This window comes from Macaca mulatta, chromosome 11, assembly GCF_049350105.2.
Source record: "Macaca mulatta isolate MMU2019108-1 chromosome 11, T2T-MMU8v2.0, whole genome shotgun sequence".
In the NCBI taxonomy this organism is placed as follows: domain Eukaryota; kingdom Metazoa; phylum Chordata; class Mammalia; order Primates; family Cercopithecidae; genus Macaca; species Macaca mulatta.
This window is the reverse complement of record NC_133416.1, coordinates 75,555,596-75,571,899: the sequence shown is the minus strand read 5'-3', so window position 1 is coordinate 75,571,899 and position 16,304 is coordinate 75,555,596. Positions and strand designations below refer to the sequence as shown.

The 16,304-nt window shown below is 40.1% G+C and overlaps 1 protein-coding gene across 5 annotated transcripts in view; it reads left to right on the top strand.

Moving 5' to 3' along the window:
- The window catches only part of LOC144332952 (uncharacterized), a 73,169-nt gene that overhangs the window by 5,961 nt on the left and 50,904 nt on the right, over positions 1-16,304 (top strand). Inside the window, exons 3-5 of one of the 5 annotated variants that reach the window (XR_013401224.1) lie at positions 7,908-7,985; positions 14,375-14,490; positions 15,993-16,146. The exons of 3 other annotated variants lie outside the window; for them this stretch is intronic. The gene's annotated coding sequence lies outside the window, so the exon portion shown is untranslated. Of the gene's footprint in view, positions 1-7,907; positions 7,986-14,374; positions 14,491-15,992; positions 16,147-16,304 lie in introns of those variants that run through there. One more of the 5 variants, XR_013401225.1, reaches the window with a different exon arrangement.

Below are 16,304 nucleotides of genomic sequence, written 5' to 3'. Positions count from 1 at the left end.
CTGGCTGAGCTGGCATCTGATTAGATGGTACCCACCCAGATTAAGGGTGGGTCTACCTTTCCCAGCCCACTGACTCAAATGTTAATCTCCTTTGGCAACACCCTCACAGACATACCCAGGATTAATCCTTTGCCTCCTTCAATCCTATTAAGTTGACACTCAGTATTAACCAAAACAGTGTCCTCTTAAAAGAGGTACCTTGCCCTTACTGCCATTTGGTAGTATAACAAGAAGGCATCAGTTTTGAAGCAGAGAGCAAGTCCAGACACCAAATCTGCTGTCACCTTGATCTTAGACTTACCAGCCTCCAGAAACTGTAAGCAATACATTTCTGTTATTTATAAATTACCCATTTAAGGTATTTTGTCCTAGTAGCCTGAACAGACTAAGATGTCACCTTACCTCTATAGTTCAGCACAGGGCTTAAGCTTAAGGAGGCAGTTATTCTTTTTGATCAGTTCTTTAACAAATGTGTGTTGGTACACACACATTCCAGCTTGTCTTGGAATGAAGTTTCCCCATCTTTGATAGGAATACATGCTTATCACTTCCATTCTGGCTGTAAGAGCTCCCCTATACCTCCTCTACTTCTTGGAAGCATGCTCCTCTAAGGTTGTTAGCTCCGCCCTCTTATCCAGATTTGCTCTTTTCCTTTGCATCTGCAGAATCAGCACTATTTCTATAACAGAGTGGTTTCCCCTACTCCTGAATATCACTGATTTCTGTTATTAATTTCTTTCATTCAAGGTTAAAGAGGTAGTTATATGATGTGACCTGTGATGGTTTCATGGTATGTCTGCTTTGGCTTGGATAAGTCACATCCCCCAGAACTCCCTTTCTAGTATGTTTCTGACTAGGGTGGTCTACAAGGAGAGTCTCTTGCAAAATTTGGAAGATGGAAGCGAGGCAGCAGCCACTTTGTAGCACACACGTACCTTCTCCTAATTATTGAAACACTAATCTAGGTGCTGCTGGGAAGGAATTTTGCAGCTGTAAAGTCCCTAATCAGTTGACTTTAAGTTAGTCAAACGATATGTTATTCTAGGTGACTTAATCAGTCGAAAGTTTTTTAAAATTAGATTCTAGATCAGACCAAGGGAGAGAGTACAGTCATGGGTTCTTAGTTTCTATTTCTCATTGGGCCAGAAAAGCCCCTTCCTCATCCCGCTTTTCTGCTTGTTACTAGAGACGGAAACTAAAAACTATGGCTTCAGGCTGCTAAAAGCCTAAAACAAAACAAAACAAAACAGAACAACAACAACAAAATAAAGTGGTTTGGATAAGCTTGATCTATACCCTCCCTGAGGTCAGAGATTCCAAGTAGTAGAGCAGAAGGAAAGTTGTAGAACTTTGCTGCATTTTGGGACAAAAACATTCATGTTGTTGCTGCTCTGCTGATTTGCCTTGTTGGTGTGAAGCAGCAGCTAGGTCTATAATTGCTTTACCTTCCAGATGTGTGTACTTCCAGTTTCACTGGCTCTTGGGTTAAGTGTGTGTGTACAGCTCCATGACTAAGAGCCCTGGCTTCTGCATGACATCCTCATCACTGAGCTCATCCTTGTGGTAGCCTAGCCTGCTTATGACTTTCCCTTTCTGATTACCTGCCTTGTGGATGTCAGGCCTGCTTAGCCAGCTCCTGCAGTTGTGTAAGATAATTCTTTGTAAAAAATCAATGGATAGATTAAAAAACAAAAACAAAAACAAAAACTCTTCTGCTGGTTCTGTTTTTCATGTCAAACCCTGACTGATACATAAACTGAAGAAGCAATTGTTGCCTTATATATCATGAAGTTGGACAGTTTGGAACCCAGATGTCCACCAGCATTCATTCAATTATTCATAACTGTGCCATAGATGACAATATAGCAATAAACAAAGCAGATATGGACCCTGCCCTTGGAGAGTAGATCCTAGCAGGAAACAGATGTTATCTAATATTTATAGGATAATACATTAGCATGGAGTTGTCAGAAGGTGTAACTAGGAGACCCTGCCTAAACTTAGGTGTCAGAGAAGGGAAGTAAGGGCCTGGGAGAAAGAGTGAGGGTCTGACAACAAATGAAAGTAATTCAGGAGGTTCTGCAAAGTTGTTGTTCATGGCAGTAGAAGGGATGAGGCTTGGGAGATAAACCACAGAGAGCTATGCAAGCCAAGATAACGATGTCTGACTTTACCCCAAGGAACAAATATTTTTATTTAAATACCTTCGTGTTCTGGAATCCTATATAGTTATTTTATAATGTCACAACATGGTTATATTTTGAACCTTTGACGATCCCATGGTGTTAGTGTGTTTGATACAGCCATTCCTGCCACTGTGCTCTTATTTTTTTGCACATTTTTTACAATCCTCTTGTGTAACCCATGTTGCCCTTTCTATTGTGCAAGCATCAGTTGGCTACTGTCATACTATTTTTAACTCGTTCTCCTGCCTTATGCTTTGAATTCTCACCCATTGAAAGGAAAATAAAACAAAACCTGCACTTTTCACATTAATTTACCTGACAGTTTCGTTTTGTCAGCGTTTACTTTCTGTTCTATTTAGATGTACAGAAAAGCTTCCAGAGGGTGGGCAGTTCCCCAGCCTCATTATTCTTGGTCTTCTGTCATCACCTGCGGTGTGGGAGCTCCGTCCTTCCTGAGGCTGTTAACCCTTTCTGACTGCTGAGCCGTCTGATGCTCTAAGGATTTTCTTAATGAAGTAATTGATTTACTTAATGAAGTAAATGCCATCCTTGAAAACTAGGGCAGTAAATACCATCAATTCTATGTAGTAGAGAGAGGAAACACTGAAATGGTGCTAGAAGCTGCATGACAAAACCAGTCACAAATCTGAATGAGGTTGAACAATGTGAGCCTAGGATCAGTTTTTTCCTTTTTTTTTTTTTTTTTTTTTGAGACAGAGTCTCACTGAGTTGGAGTGCAGTGGTGCAATCCTAGCTCACCGCGTGCAGCCTTTAAGTCCTGGGCTCAAGCACTCCTCCCGCATAGCTGGAATTACAGACAAGGACCACTGGGCCTGGCCAGATTTTGCCATTTTTTTTTCTCTTTCATTATTTTCAGGTTTCCCTGTATTCTCTATTCTGGTTTCCGTGTAGATGTCTTTGGGAAAGCAATGAAGTACAGAGGTTAAGCCAAACTGTAAAGTCAAACTGATTTGGGTTGGGAGTCAGGTTCTACTATAGCCTATCTCTATACTTGTAACATGGGAGTAATGTTACATGTAATAGGTAAAAAAGGTGACATGTGCAAAGTAACTAGCTTTGTGCTAGGCACATAGACGGGGCTCAGTAAATTTGGTATATTAAGCATCATGATCTTTATTTTTCATCTCCAAATATTTATTCTGGAAACTGGAACATGCTGATAAGGTAAGCATGTGACATTGGAAATGCAAAATAAAATTTACATTCTCTAAGCCACAAAGAGCTACATTCACATAGCACTGGGGGAGGTGGGCAGGAAGAGGATAACCTACTCCCAGCCAAAGGAGGCTTCTGACAACCTTTTCCAGCAGCAAAGACTCATGTGTGAGGATCTCAGCACCTGAGCACTCACCAGTCCTCAAATCCCGGAGTCTTAGACCCTCACATCTTAGAATCATCTCTTAACAAAATTTTATTTTTAAATTGACACATAATTGCACATATTTATAAGGTACATAGTGATGTTTTGATACATACAATGTAAAGTGATCAGATCTGGGTAATTAGCACATCCATCATCTCAAACATTTATTATTTCTTTGTGTTGCGAACAGTCAATATCCTCTCTTCTTGCTGTTTGAAAAAATATAATATTGTTAACTATAGTCATCCTACAATGCCACAGATCACTAGAATTTATTCCTCCTATCTAGCTGTAATTTTGTATCCTTTAACAAATCTTTCTCTATCCCTTTGTTCTGCCTATTCTTCCCAGTCTCTGGTAACCTCTGTTCCACTTTTTACTTCTCTGAGATCAACATTTTTTAGCTTCCACACATAAGTAAGAACACGTGGTGTTTGTTTCTGTTCCTGGCTTATTTCACTTAACAGAATGTCTGCCAGTTTCATCCATGTTGCCATGAATGACAGGATTTCATTCTTTTTAATGGGGGGATAGTATTTCATCTCCTATATATACCATATTTTCTTTATTCATTCATCTGTTGTTAAACATTTTGGTTGATTCCTTATCTTGGCTATTGTAAATAGTGGTGCAATAAACATGGGAGTGCTGATATCTCTGTGATATATTAATTTCTTTTCCTTTGGATAAATGCCCTGTAATGAGATTACTGGATCAAATAGTAGTTCTATTTGTAGTTTTCTGCGGAACTTACATACTGTTCTCCATAGTGGCTGTCCTAGTTTACATTCCTATCAACAGTGTATAAGAGTTCCTTTACAAAAATTAGCCGGGCATGGTGGTGTGTGCCTGTAGTCCCACTAGGGAGGCTGAGACAAAATAATTGCTTGAATTCAGGAGGCGGAGTTTGTAGTGAGCCGAGATTGCGCCACTGTACTCCAGCCTGGGTGACACAGCAAGGCTCTGTCTCAAAGAAAAAAAAAAAAAAAGTTCATCTTTCTCTACCTCCTTACTCACATTTGTTATTTTTTGTCTTTTGATAATAGCCATCCTAACTGGGATAAGATAGACAGTATCTCATTGTAGTTTTGATTTGCATTTCTCTGATGATTAGTGATGCTGAGCATTTTTTCATATATTTGTTGGCCAACTGTACATCTTTTCTGTTTGGATCATTTGCCCATTTTTTAATTGGATTTTTTTTCTTGCTATTGAGATGTTTGAGTTTCTTGGTATTCTGAATATTAATCCTCTGTCAGATGAATAGTTTGTAAATATTTCCTACCATTTTGTAGGTTATCTTTTCACTCTGCTGATTGTTTTTCTTTTTTGTTACCCAGAAGCTTTTTAGTTTGACATAATTCTATTAATTTTTGCTCTTGTGTCTTGTGTTTTTGAGGTCTCATTCATAAAGTCTTTTCCCAGACTAATGTCCTGAAGCATTTCCTCTTTATTTTCTTTTAGTAGTTTTATAGTTTTGGGTCTTACTTTTAGGTGTTTAATTCATTTAGGGTTGGTTTGTGTATAGGTGAGAGGTGGGGGTCTAGGTTCATTCTTCTGCATATGGATATCCAGTTTTCCCAGCACCATTTATTGTAGAGACTGTCTTTCTCCAATGAATATTCTTGGTGCCTTTGTCAAAAGCAGTTGGCTGTAGATAGATGGATTCATTTCTGGATTCTCAGAATTGTTCTCAGTGAACAATTCTGTTCCATTGTTCTATGTGTCTGTTTTTATGCCAGTACCTTGCCATTTTGGTTACTATAGCTTTGTAGTATATTTTGAAGTCTGGTAGTATGATGCCCCCAACTTTATTCCTTTTGCTTAGGATTATTTTGGCTATTCAGGGTCTTTTATGTCTCATAAAAATTTTAATATTGTGTTTTTCTATTTCACTGAAGAATGTCATTGGTGTTTTAATAGGGATTGTACTGAATCTGTATATTGCTTTGGGTAGTACAGTCATTTTAACAGTATTAATTTTCCCAGTCCTGGAACATGGAATGTCTTTTCATTTTTTGTGTCCTCTTCAATTTCTTTCATCACTGTTTTACAGTTTTCTTTGTAGAAGTCTTTCACCTCCTAGATTAAATGTATTCCTAGGTAGTGTGTGTGTGTGTGTGTGTACTTATTGTAAATGTGGTTGCTTTCTTGATTTACTTTTCAGCTAGTTTGTTATTTGTATATAAAGATGCTACTGATTTTTGTATGTTAGTTTTTGATATGGTTTGGCTGTGTCCCCATTCAAATCTCAACTGAATTATATCTCCCAGAATTCCCACATGTTGTGGGAGTGACCTAGGCGGAGGTAATTGAATCATGGGGCTGGTCTTTCCCATGGTATTCTCGTGATAGTGAATAAGTCTCACGAGATCTGATGCGTTTATCAGGGGTTTCTGCTTTTGCTTCTCCCTCATTTTCTCTGACCTCCACCATGTAAGAAGTACCTTTTGCCTCCCGCCATGATCCTGAGGCCTCTTCAGCCATGTGGAACTGTAAGTCCAATTAAACCTCTTTTTCTTTCCAGTCTCGGGTATGTCTTTATCAGCAGCATGAAAACAGACTAATACAGTAAATTGGTACCAAGAGTGGGGTGTTGCTGAAAAGATACTCGAAAATGTGGAAGCGACTTTGGAACTGGGTAATAGACAGAGGTTGGAACAGTTTGGAAAGCTCAGAAGAAGACAAGAAAATGTGGGGAAGTTTGGAACCTCCTAGAAACTTGTTGAATGGCTTTGACAAAAATGCTGATAGTGACATGAACAATAAGGTCCAGGCTGAGGTGGTCTCAGATGGAGATGAGGAACTTGTTGTGTACTGGAGCAAAGGTGACTCTTGTTATGTTTTAGCAAAGAGACTGGTGGCATTTTATCCCTGCCCTAGAGATTTGTGGAACTTGGAACTTGAGAGAGATGATTTAGGGTATCTGGCGGAAGAAATTCCTAAGCAGCAAAGCATTCAAAAGGTGACTTGGGTGCTGTTAAAAGTACTCCATTTAAAAAGGGAAATGGAGCATAAAAGTTCAGAAAATTTGCAGCCTGACAATGCAGTAGAAAAGAAAAACCCATTTTCTGGGGAGAAATTCAAGCCAGCTGCAGAAATTTGCATGAGTAGCAAGGAGCCTAATGTTAAAACCCAAGAACATGGAGAAATGTCTCCAGGCCATGTCAGTGACCTTCATGGCAGTCCCTCCCATCACAGGCCTAGAGACCCCCCAGGAGGAAAAAGTGGTTTCATGGGCTGGGCCTAGGGTCCCCGTGCTGTGTGCAGCCTAGGGACTTGGTGCCCTGTGTCCCAGCCACTCCAGCTGTGGCTGAAAGGGGCTAACATATAGCTTGGGCTGTGGCTTCAGAGGGTGGAATTCCCAAGCCTTGGCAGCTTCCACATGGTGTTGAGCCTGCAGGTGCATGGAAGTCAAGAATTGAGGTTTGGGAGCCTTAACCTAGATTTCAGAAGATGTATGGAAATGCCTGGATGCCCAGGCAAAAGTTTGCTGCAGGGGTGGGGCCCTAATGGAGAACCTCTGCTAGGGCAGTGCAGAAGGGAAATGTGGGGTCAGAGCCCCTACAAAGAGTTCCTACTGGGGCACTGCCTAGTGGAGCTGTGAGAAGAGGGCCACTGTTCTCCAGACCCCAGAATGGTAAATCCACTGACAGTTTGCACCATGCTCCTGGAAAAACTGCAGACACTCAACAACAGCCTATAAAAGCAGCTGAGAGGGAGGCTGTACCCTGCAAAGCCACAGGGGAGGAGCTACCCAAGACCACAGTAACCCACCTCTTGCATCAGCGTGACCTGGATGTGAGACCTGGAGTCAAAGAAGATCATTTTGGAGCTTGAAAATTTGACTGCCCCACTGGATTTTGGACTTGCATGGGCCCTGTAATCCCCTTTTCTGGGCCAACTTCTCCCATTTGGAACTGTATTTACCCAATACGGTTACCTCCATTGTATCTAGGAAGTAACTAGCTTGTTTTTGACTTTACAAGCTTATAGACAGAAGGGACTTTACTTCTCTCAGATGAGACTTTGAACTGTGGACTTCTGGTTAATTCTGAAATGAGTTAAGACTTTGGGGAACTGTTGGGAAGGCATGATTGGTTTTGAAATGTGAGGACATGAGATTTGGAAGGGCCAGGGGCGTAATGATATGGTTTGGCCTCTCCCCATTCAAATTTCAACTGAATTGTATCACCCAGAATTCCCACGTGTTGTGGGAGGGACCTAGGGGAAGATAACTGAATCAAAGTCTTTCCCATACTATTCTTGTGATAGTGAATAAGTCTCACAAGATCTGATGGGTTTTTCAGGGGTTTCTGCTTTTGCTTCTTCCTCAGTTTCTCTTGTTGCCACCACGTAAGAAGTACCTTTTGCCTCCCACCATGATTCTAAGGCCTCCCCGGCCACGTGGAACTGTAAGTCCAATTATACCTCTTTTTCTTCCCACTCTTGGCTATGTCTTTATCAGCAGTGTGAAAACGGACTAACATAATTTTGCATTCTGTAACTTTACTGAATTCATTTATCAGCTGTAAAAGTTTTCTGATAGAGTCTTTAGGTTACTCTACACATACGATCATATCTACAAACAAGAACAATTTTACTTACTCTTTTCCAATTTGGGTGCTTTTTCTTTCTCTTGCCCAATTGCTCTGGCTAGGCCTTTTAGTACTATATTGAATAAGAGTGGTAAGAGTGGGCATCCTTGTCTTGTTCCAGTTCTTAGGGGAGAAACTTTCAGCTTTTTCCAGCTCAGTTTAATGCTAGCTGTGGGTTTGTCATATATGGCTTTTATTGTGTTGAGGTATTTTCCTTTCATATGTAATTTATTTAAAGTTTTTATCATGAAGTGAAATTGCATTTTATCAAATGCTTTATCTTCATCTATTCATATGATCATGTGATTTTTGTACTTCATCTGTTGACGTGAGGTAATACTTGTACTGATTTGTATATGTTGAACCAGGCTTGCATCCCTGGGATGAATCTCACTTGATCGTGGCATATAATCTTTTAGATGTGTTGTTGGATTCAGTTTGCTAGAGGTTGTTGAGGATTTTTGCATCTGTGTTCATGAGGGATATTGGTTTATGGTTTCCTTTTTTTGCTGTGTCCTTTACCTGTTTTAGGTCTCAGGGTTATTAAGCATTATGATCTTGAACAAGGTGACTTCTCCAGAGGCAAAGGGGGATTTAACTGCCCTTTACTCAGCAGTTTACTCAACAGTTTATCTTTTCCCTTTTTACTCCTTTTCATACAGTGGGAGTAAGAAGCCTTGTTTGCTTTCAGAGCAGTACCTGATTTTTCAAGTTCCAAATCAGGAATCGTGAGAGGCAGCCAGGTTCATGAGTTGTGAGGACCCTCGCAGAGCTTGCCCAGATTATTTTAAAAGTGCGTTGGGCCGGGCATGATGGCTCACACTTGTAATCCCAGCACTTTGGGAGACTGAGGCTGGCAGATCACTTGAGGTTAGGAGTTTGAGATCAGCATGGCCAACATGGTGAATCGCCTGTCTCTACTAAAAATACAAAAAGTGACCAGGTGTGGCGGCACACACCTGTAATCCCAGCTACTTGGGAGGCTGAGGCAGAATTGCTTGAATCTGGGAGGCGGAGGTTGCAGTGAGTTCGTGCCACTGCACTCCAGCCTGGGCGACAGAGTGAGACTTTGTCTCAAAAAAAAAAAAAAAAAAAAAAGAAAAGTGCATTGGAATGAAATATTTTCAGAAATAGTGGTAATGGCTTACAGTATTGTAACTGTGTAATTAATGCCACTGACTTGTACACTTAAAAATGGTTAAAATGGTAAGTTTTATGCCATCTGTATTTTACCACAATAAAAAAAGTACTAAAAAACCAAACCAAAAAAATTTAAAAAAGAAACAAAAAAGGAAATTAGAGACAGGCCTGCTGGCTGTCTGAATAATCCCCTCCTCCCACTACCAAATGTAGGTTAGCTCAGTAATAACGTGACCCACTTAAGAACTGTATGGGGACTATTATTGCTAACTGATTCCAGAAGGTGAGTTAGAAAAGCCCATATCTAACCTCCTCACTTATACAAGTGAGGTCGGAGACCTTGAAAGTGTGACTTGCTAAAGACTATGTAGCACCCGAATACTCTGGGGATGAGGTCACCAACGCTGCACAACACCATGCTGATTCACTGAGGCCACTGGAGCATTCCAGGCCTTCCGAGCGCTGAAATAAGGCCTCTTTTCTTCCATTCTTACTCCAGGTGCCTAATCCTTGTCGCTAAGCATCCAGTTGCTCAGGGTTCTAAAATTGTACAAAGCAGGACCAAGGTATTAGGTTTCAGTCACAGCCAAGCAAGTGTGGACAGTGAATAATGTGTGAAGATTCCATAGCTTGATCACAGTCTCTTCTGTCCTGCTGTCTGAACTTCATTGTCAATCCTCGAACAGGTCACACTCTCATGATAGGGACTTTTCATATGCTGTTCCTTCTACCTTGAATGCCCTTCTCTACTTTGATAATTCCTATTCTTCAGGTTTCAGGTGAAACATGGCTTTGTTTAGAAAGCTTTCCTATCCTCCCAGCCTATGTTAGCTCAGCCTATTGTGTAATTTCTTAGTAACCTACACTTCTTTGTAGCCTTCATCATACTGGTAATTATTTGTATTATGTTTGAGTTCCATGCATGAGTGCAGGATCTTGGTCTGTCCTGTCCACCACTGTTTCCCAAGAACATAGAGTCTGTCTGGCACATTTGTGTTCATTAAAGAAAAAAAATAAATTAACCCTGTCTTCTCATGGAAGAATGAAGATAATGAGATACCCTTACTTGTATTAGCAGGCATGTGTGCTGAAGGAAGTAGGGCAGACACTCCCTTTAATCTATAAATACTGATCTAGGCATTAGCTGATACACCAAAGAAATATACAAATGAGCAGGGTAGAGGGGCTGAGTGCAACTGCTCACATTTGCATTGTATGCAGAGTAAACAGTAAATCAACAGCAGAGGGGATATAGGTTGGATATAAGGCAACGTTTTCTGGTATGATATTAAGGATTGTTAAAAATGGGTCGGATAACAGAGGAAGGTGGTGGAAACACCTTCCCTAGCGGCTTCAGAAAACAGGCCAGAGTTCCACTTTAGCCGGTTATTTTAGGCCTACTCCAGGCAGCAGGTAGACTAGACATCCTCTTAGGGTCCAATCGTTCTGTTCCTCTGACCCATAATAAATAAAGCTATAGATGCTGTTGTTGCCAATACATACGCAAATGCAAAATGCTTCTGCACAGTCTTGTGGCTGTAAATGTTGCTAGTTCATTTTCTACTTAGCGTTCTCAATTCACCTTTTGTTTAGGAAATTACCTCAGTCTTTAAGCATGGCAATCTCTTTCTCTAAAGGACTTATTCTATATTTCAAAGCAAGAACTGCAATGCATACCAATTTAAGTTTTGTATTGATACTTACCTTAAAAAGTGGAGAATACAAGCTAGGAGAAAGAATTTTAAAATAGCCTGCTAGTTCGACTAAGTTCCAGCATACAAACAGAGTGGTCTGGACATGTTGTGTGTTGTAATCCCAGTGAGGAGGCTGGGACAAATTTTCTTTCTCTGCCTTTAAAGTGAAGGAAGGGAATGGTCTTGAATATGCAAATGAATCTAATTTAATTAACTTTTACGACCGCAGCTCCTTTGAGATAACCATGGGAGCCAATTCGATTCCATTAAAATTCAACTATTTCCCTAAAGCTTCGATGAGACACCCTTGTCTGTTATAAGAAAAAAACAAAACCAAAAACAAAATGTGAAAAGATCTAATCAGAAACAATGAAAAAGAGTAAGTTATCTGCTGCAGTTCTGCTATTTGGTCTCACCAGAAGCTGCTCACACAGTCATTTACTTCACTGCCAGCAGCAGAGCGAAATCATTCCAGGTCAGTCATGTAACTGCTGACCCAGAGTTTATCCTAAACTGGGACTATGAAAGGTAAAGGTAATGATATTTCATGCTTCTGAGCAAAAACTCAAGCCTCATGAGGCTGAGGGAAGAATTGCCTTGACCTCAGGCCAGAGATGAAGACGAATTTATGCCACTTCTTCCTTTTGTAATATTCTTTCTTGTCTTCCCCCTGATTACAAATATAATACATATTTATTGGCCAGGTGCAGTGGCTCATGTCTGTAATCCCAGCACTTTGGGAGGCCCAGGCGGGCAGATTGCCTGAGGCCAGGAGTTCGAGACCAGCCTGACAAACATGGTGAAACCCCATATTTACTAAAAATACAAAAATTGGCTGGATCTGATGGTGTGCCTGTAATCCCAGCTACTCAGGAGGCTGAGGCAGGAGAATCACTTGCACTCAGGAGGTGGAGGCTGCAGTGAGCCAAGATTGTGCCACGGCAGTCCAGCCTGGGCAACACAACGAGACTCTGTCTAAAAAACAAAAAGCACTCCATATTTATTGTGAAAAATAAAAAAGAAAACAGAATGACTGAAAGAAGCTGCTCAGATCTTGGAAGAGTTTGGAAGGCTCTTTCCCAATTTTGTTGCCTTCTTTTCCCCTTAATAAGCAGATTTTAGAGGACTTTGTGAGTGGTGGTAGCGGTGGTGGGGTGCTAAGTTTGTAAAGTGGGGATATTACATTCAAGTTCTTTCTTTCCTTTTTTTTAATCCTTAAAATTTTTTTTTATTGTGGTAAAATACTCATAACATTTACCATTGTAATCATTTTTAAACATGCAGTTCTGTGGCATTGATTACATTTACATTGCTGTTACCCATTGCTGTCATCCCCCTCCAGAAATTTTTCATTTTTCCCAACTGAAACTCTGTGCTCATTAACAATAACTGTCCAGCTCCTGGCTACCACCGTTCTACTTTCTGTCTCTATGAATGTGACTATTCCAGGTACCTCATATCAGTGGAATCATACAGTATCTTTTTGTGATTGGCTTATTTCCCTTAGCTTAATGTCCTCCAGTTTCATCCATGCTGTACCATGTATCATGTCAAAATCTCCTTCTTTTTAAGGCTGAGTCATATTTCATTGGACATATATACCACATTTGCTTATCCATTCATTTGTCAATTGAGACTTGGGTTGCTTCCACCTTTTTGCTATTGTGAATAATGCTGCTATGAATATGGGTATACAAATATCTCCTTGAGACCCTGCTTTCAATTATTTTGAGTATACACTCAGAACCTTCCTTTTTTTCTTTTAAACCTACATTCCGCACCACTCACCCCTCTTGTTTCTAACACTATGCAATTACATAGCTGCTCATGGTTTCTAAATCCTGGCCCCTGAATCATTGTTCACAGTTGAAAAGTATGTGGTGGATCCACCCATTATCTGATCCACCTGAAAGTGCCTTGAGACAGGTTCAGCAATGTGCAATTGGGTTTCTGGGAGCTGTGCTACCTGCTAGTTCTAGAAACATTAAATGTCATATGACTTAAATATTGCAATTAATTTTAGCATGACCAGAGGCAATATTTCTACTTCTTCACATAGGTGAGCTATGTCTAAAACACAAATCTTCTGAAGAGTAGGTCACAGTGCTCTGCATTGTGTGTTTATATAATTGTGCAGGCTACTAATTGGAATGTAGAGTTAAAGTTACTGTAGGAGGCTTTTTAACTGAGTAGATTAAAGAACTCAAAGTTTATATTTCCTTTAGTTAGATTTTTAAAATAATAAAGTACTGACATTCTAACAAAAGATACACAATTATAAAATCATTAGAAAGAAAAAAGATGATGTGATAAACAGACCACTTCTGTGGTTATAGGACAAAGGAGAAAGAAAGATAATAAAAAACAATTAAAACCAAAGTTATTTTCCCACCAATAATTTTATCTGTCTTTCTTTTCAAGCCCTTAAGTCTCAAAATTATTCCCTCTTCCATGTCCTAGTCCAGGATGAATATTCTGTGCCTGAATTATTGCAATTTCAACAGCTAAGATCTATTGAACACTTAATTCCATGCCAAACACTGTTAGTCTAAAGCATGTATCAGCTTACTTTAACCCTTATATCAATATTCTGAAGTCGACTGTATCACTAGGGGCAATTGAATATCTAATATTCATTCTCCTCTCTTCTTGCTTGCCAACAGAACACAATTTTGCTTGGAATATCAATATATTCAACTAAATACGCATGTTCCCCGTCTCCATCACCACTAATGAGGCTCTGTGATCCAGTTCTGGCAAATGGGAAGTAAGCAGAAGTCTGCTGGGGACTTCTGGGAAGCTTTTCTCTTTCCTGATAAAATAAGACACACGTAGCTAGATTAAAGCTCTCAACCTTCCCCTGCTTCTTTCTGTTTTAAGTCTACGACCTAAGACAGAACTGTTATGGCTGGAGTGATATAGCAGCCACCTTAGAAACACAAGGCAATGAGCCAATCTGCTAAGAAAGGCAGAGTTGAAAGCTAGAGAGAACCTGGAATCCTGGTGGCATTGCTGAACAGTTGAATCATTCCCAGCAACTGCCTACCTCTGTACTTTCAGTTACAGAGGAAAAATAAACTATTTGTTTAAGCTGTGAGTAGATGGGTGTTTAGTTACTTGCAGCTGTAAGCCCTCCTAATCCCATGTTTCAGTTAAGGAAATAAAAGGCTAAGTAACTTACTAAAATATATATGATCCTTCAGTGGTGATATGGTGATTTGAACTTATATCATCTGACCTAGAGTCGGAGCTTACTCTCTTACACATGGTTCTATATCACATCCCCCTTGTGCTATACTGCCAAGTCTACTTATGAGTTTTTCAGGAAATAAACTTGATCTTGAGCCTCCCTCTTACTTCTTCTTCTCACAGATGCCAGTGTGATACGACTAAAGCCAGATCTGACCTTCTCACTTTCTTGCTTAAAACCATCAACAATATTTCTTTCTGTAGAGTTGGGATGTAACCTCAACTGTCTTGAGAGCCAGGTAGGTAAAATAATTGATAGAGACAAGCAGATCGTAAGAAAATCAATTTTGTTGGTGTATTAGTTATCTACTGCTGTATAACAAATTGCCCTGCAAACTTAGCAGCTTAAAACAACAAATGCTCATTTCTTGTATGGTTTCTGAGGGTCAGGAATCTGGGAGCAGCTTAGCCGAATGGTTCTGACTCAGGTCTTTCATGAGTTTGCAGTCAAGATGTTGATGGGGGCTTCAATCATCTGAATGCTAGAATGGAAGTTCTGCTTCAAAAAGACTCATTCCTATGGTGATTGCTGGAAGCTTCAGTTTGTCACCATGTGGGCCTCTCCTCACAACATGTCAGCTGTTTTCCTCCAGAGCAAGTAATCTAAGAAAGGCAGAATGACAGCTAGCCTGGGAAATGGAATAACATCACTTCTGTCATATTCCATTGACATATCAAACATATCAAACCTGATACAGTGTGAGAGGGGACTGTACAAGGATGTGGATACCAGGAAGTGAGGATCAGTGGGGACCAGCTTGGAGGCTGACAACAACAGGTAGATATTGGACAAAAGGGTGATATTTGCTATTTAACTTCAGCCAATTGTTCCACTATGTGGAATACAGGTCCTATGTTATTGGATTTTCCCATTTCTCAAATAAAGTCAGAAATACAAATTTCTGAGTTATATCCCATGATAGTAAATGCTGGCTCAGAATTGCAAAAAATCCTGTGCAGGTCAAATAAAATACAGATACCATTCAGATATGGCCGGTGAGTTGCCATTTTGCAACCTCTCTGACCCATAGCTTGGAAAACGTATGTAGGTCCAATTCCAATCTGTGATACTGCCTGAAGTGATATTTTCAGTAGGATTTTGAAGACAAGTCGGGGCCTAGCTAGGAATGTACCATGGTAATTTAGTAATGTCTTCCATGGATAAAGGAGGGGAGAGTGATGACATATGTGCCTCAGATTGACACAGATGGCTATAATTCATTACCCAAACTAGGATACTTTTGAGAGTAAAAGGAGGTGCTATATTAATTATGCTGACACAGTGACCATAAATTAGCACTGACTCAGGCAAACCAGGATGTGTGGTCACCACCTGTACCACCCTTAGTGAAACCTTCCCACTTCTGAACCCCACTGCCCACACTCCTGCTGTTGCCCCGCTCATCCTATCTTCTCTTCCCCACTTATCTGCTTCCTCCTGGAGTTCAACTTCTTCAAGTTCCAGTGGAAGTATCACTTTTTTCCCGTTGTCTTCACCTCCTCCCCTCCTTTTCAGGTGAATCGCTCTTTTACTGGAGTTTTGTAGTATTTTATACATATCTTTAATGCAGCATTTCTGACAGCAACCTATGCACAGGGACCAGTGATTAAATCCTAAATACTCATTTAGGATTCTCAGTACCTATCTCAGCATCTGGCATACAGTAGGTGCTTGATGATAATTTATTGGAATTTTATTTTGAATCTCACCTCCCCTTTTTTTCTCTAACACCCTCTGCAGGAGATGATAATGAATAGTAAAAAATGCCAAGCACACAGTAAGCAGGAGGAACAGAGGAAATCCACAGATTGGATAATTGTTTCTTGAGTAACTGACCATCAATCTAAATAGTGGTTGCAGTAATTTCAAATTCTTCTCTTCTTTTTCACTTCAGGTGAATGAAACCTGTTTTCACCGAGAATGAGTTTCTGTCTTGACAGTAAGAATGGCTACTATCGCCCATAGTGTACAGACTAAATTCTCAGTGTATGTATGTGTTTTATAAAAGCTATCCCCTTGGAAGTTCATAACTAAGCAGTGAAACTCAATCTC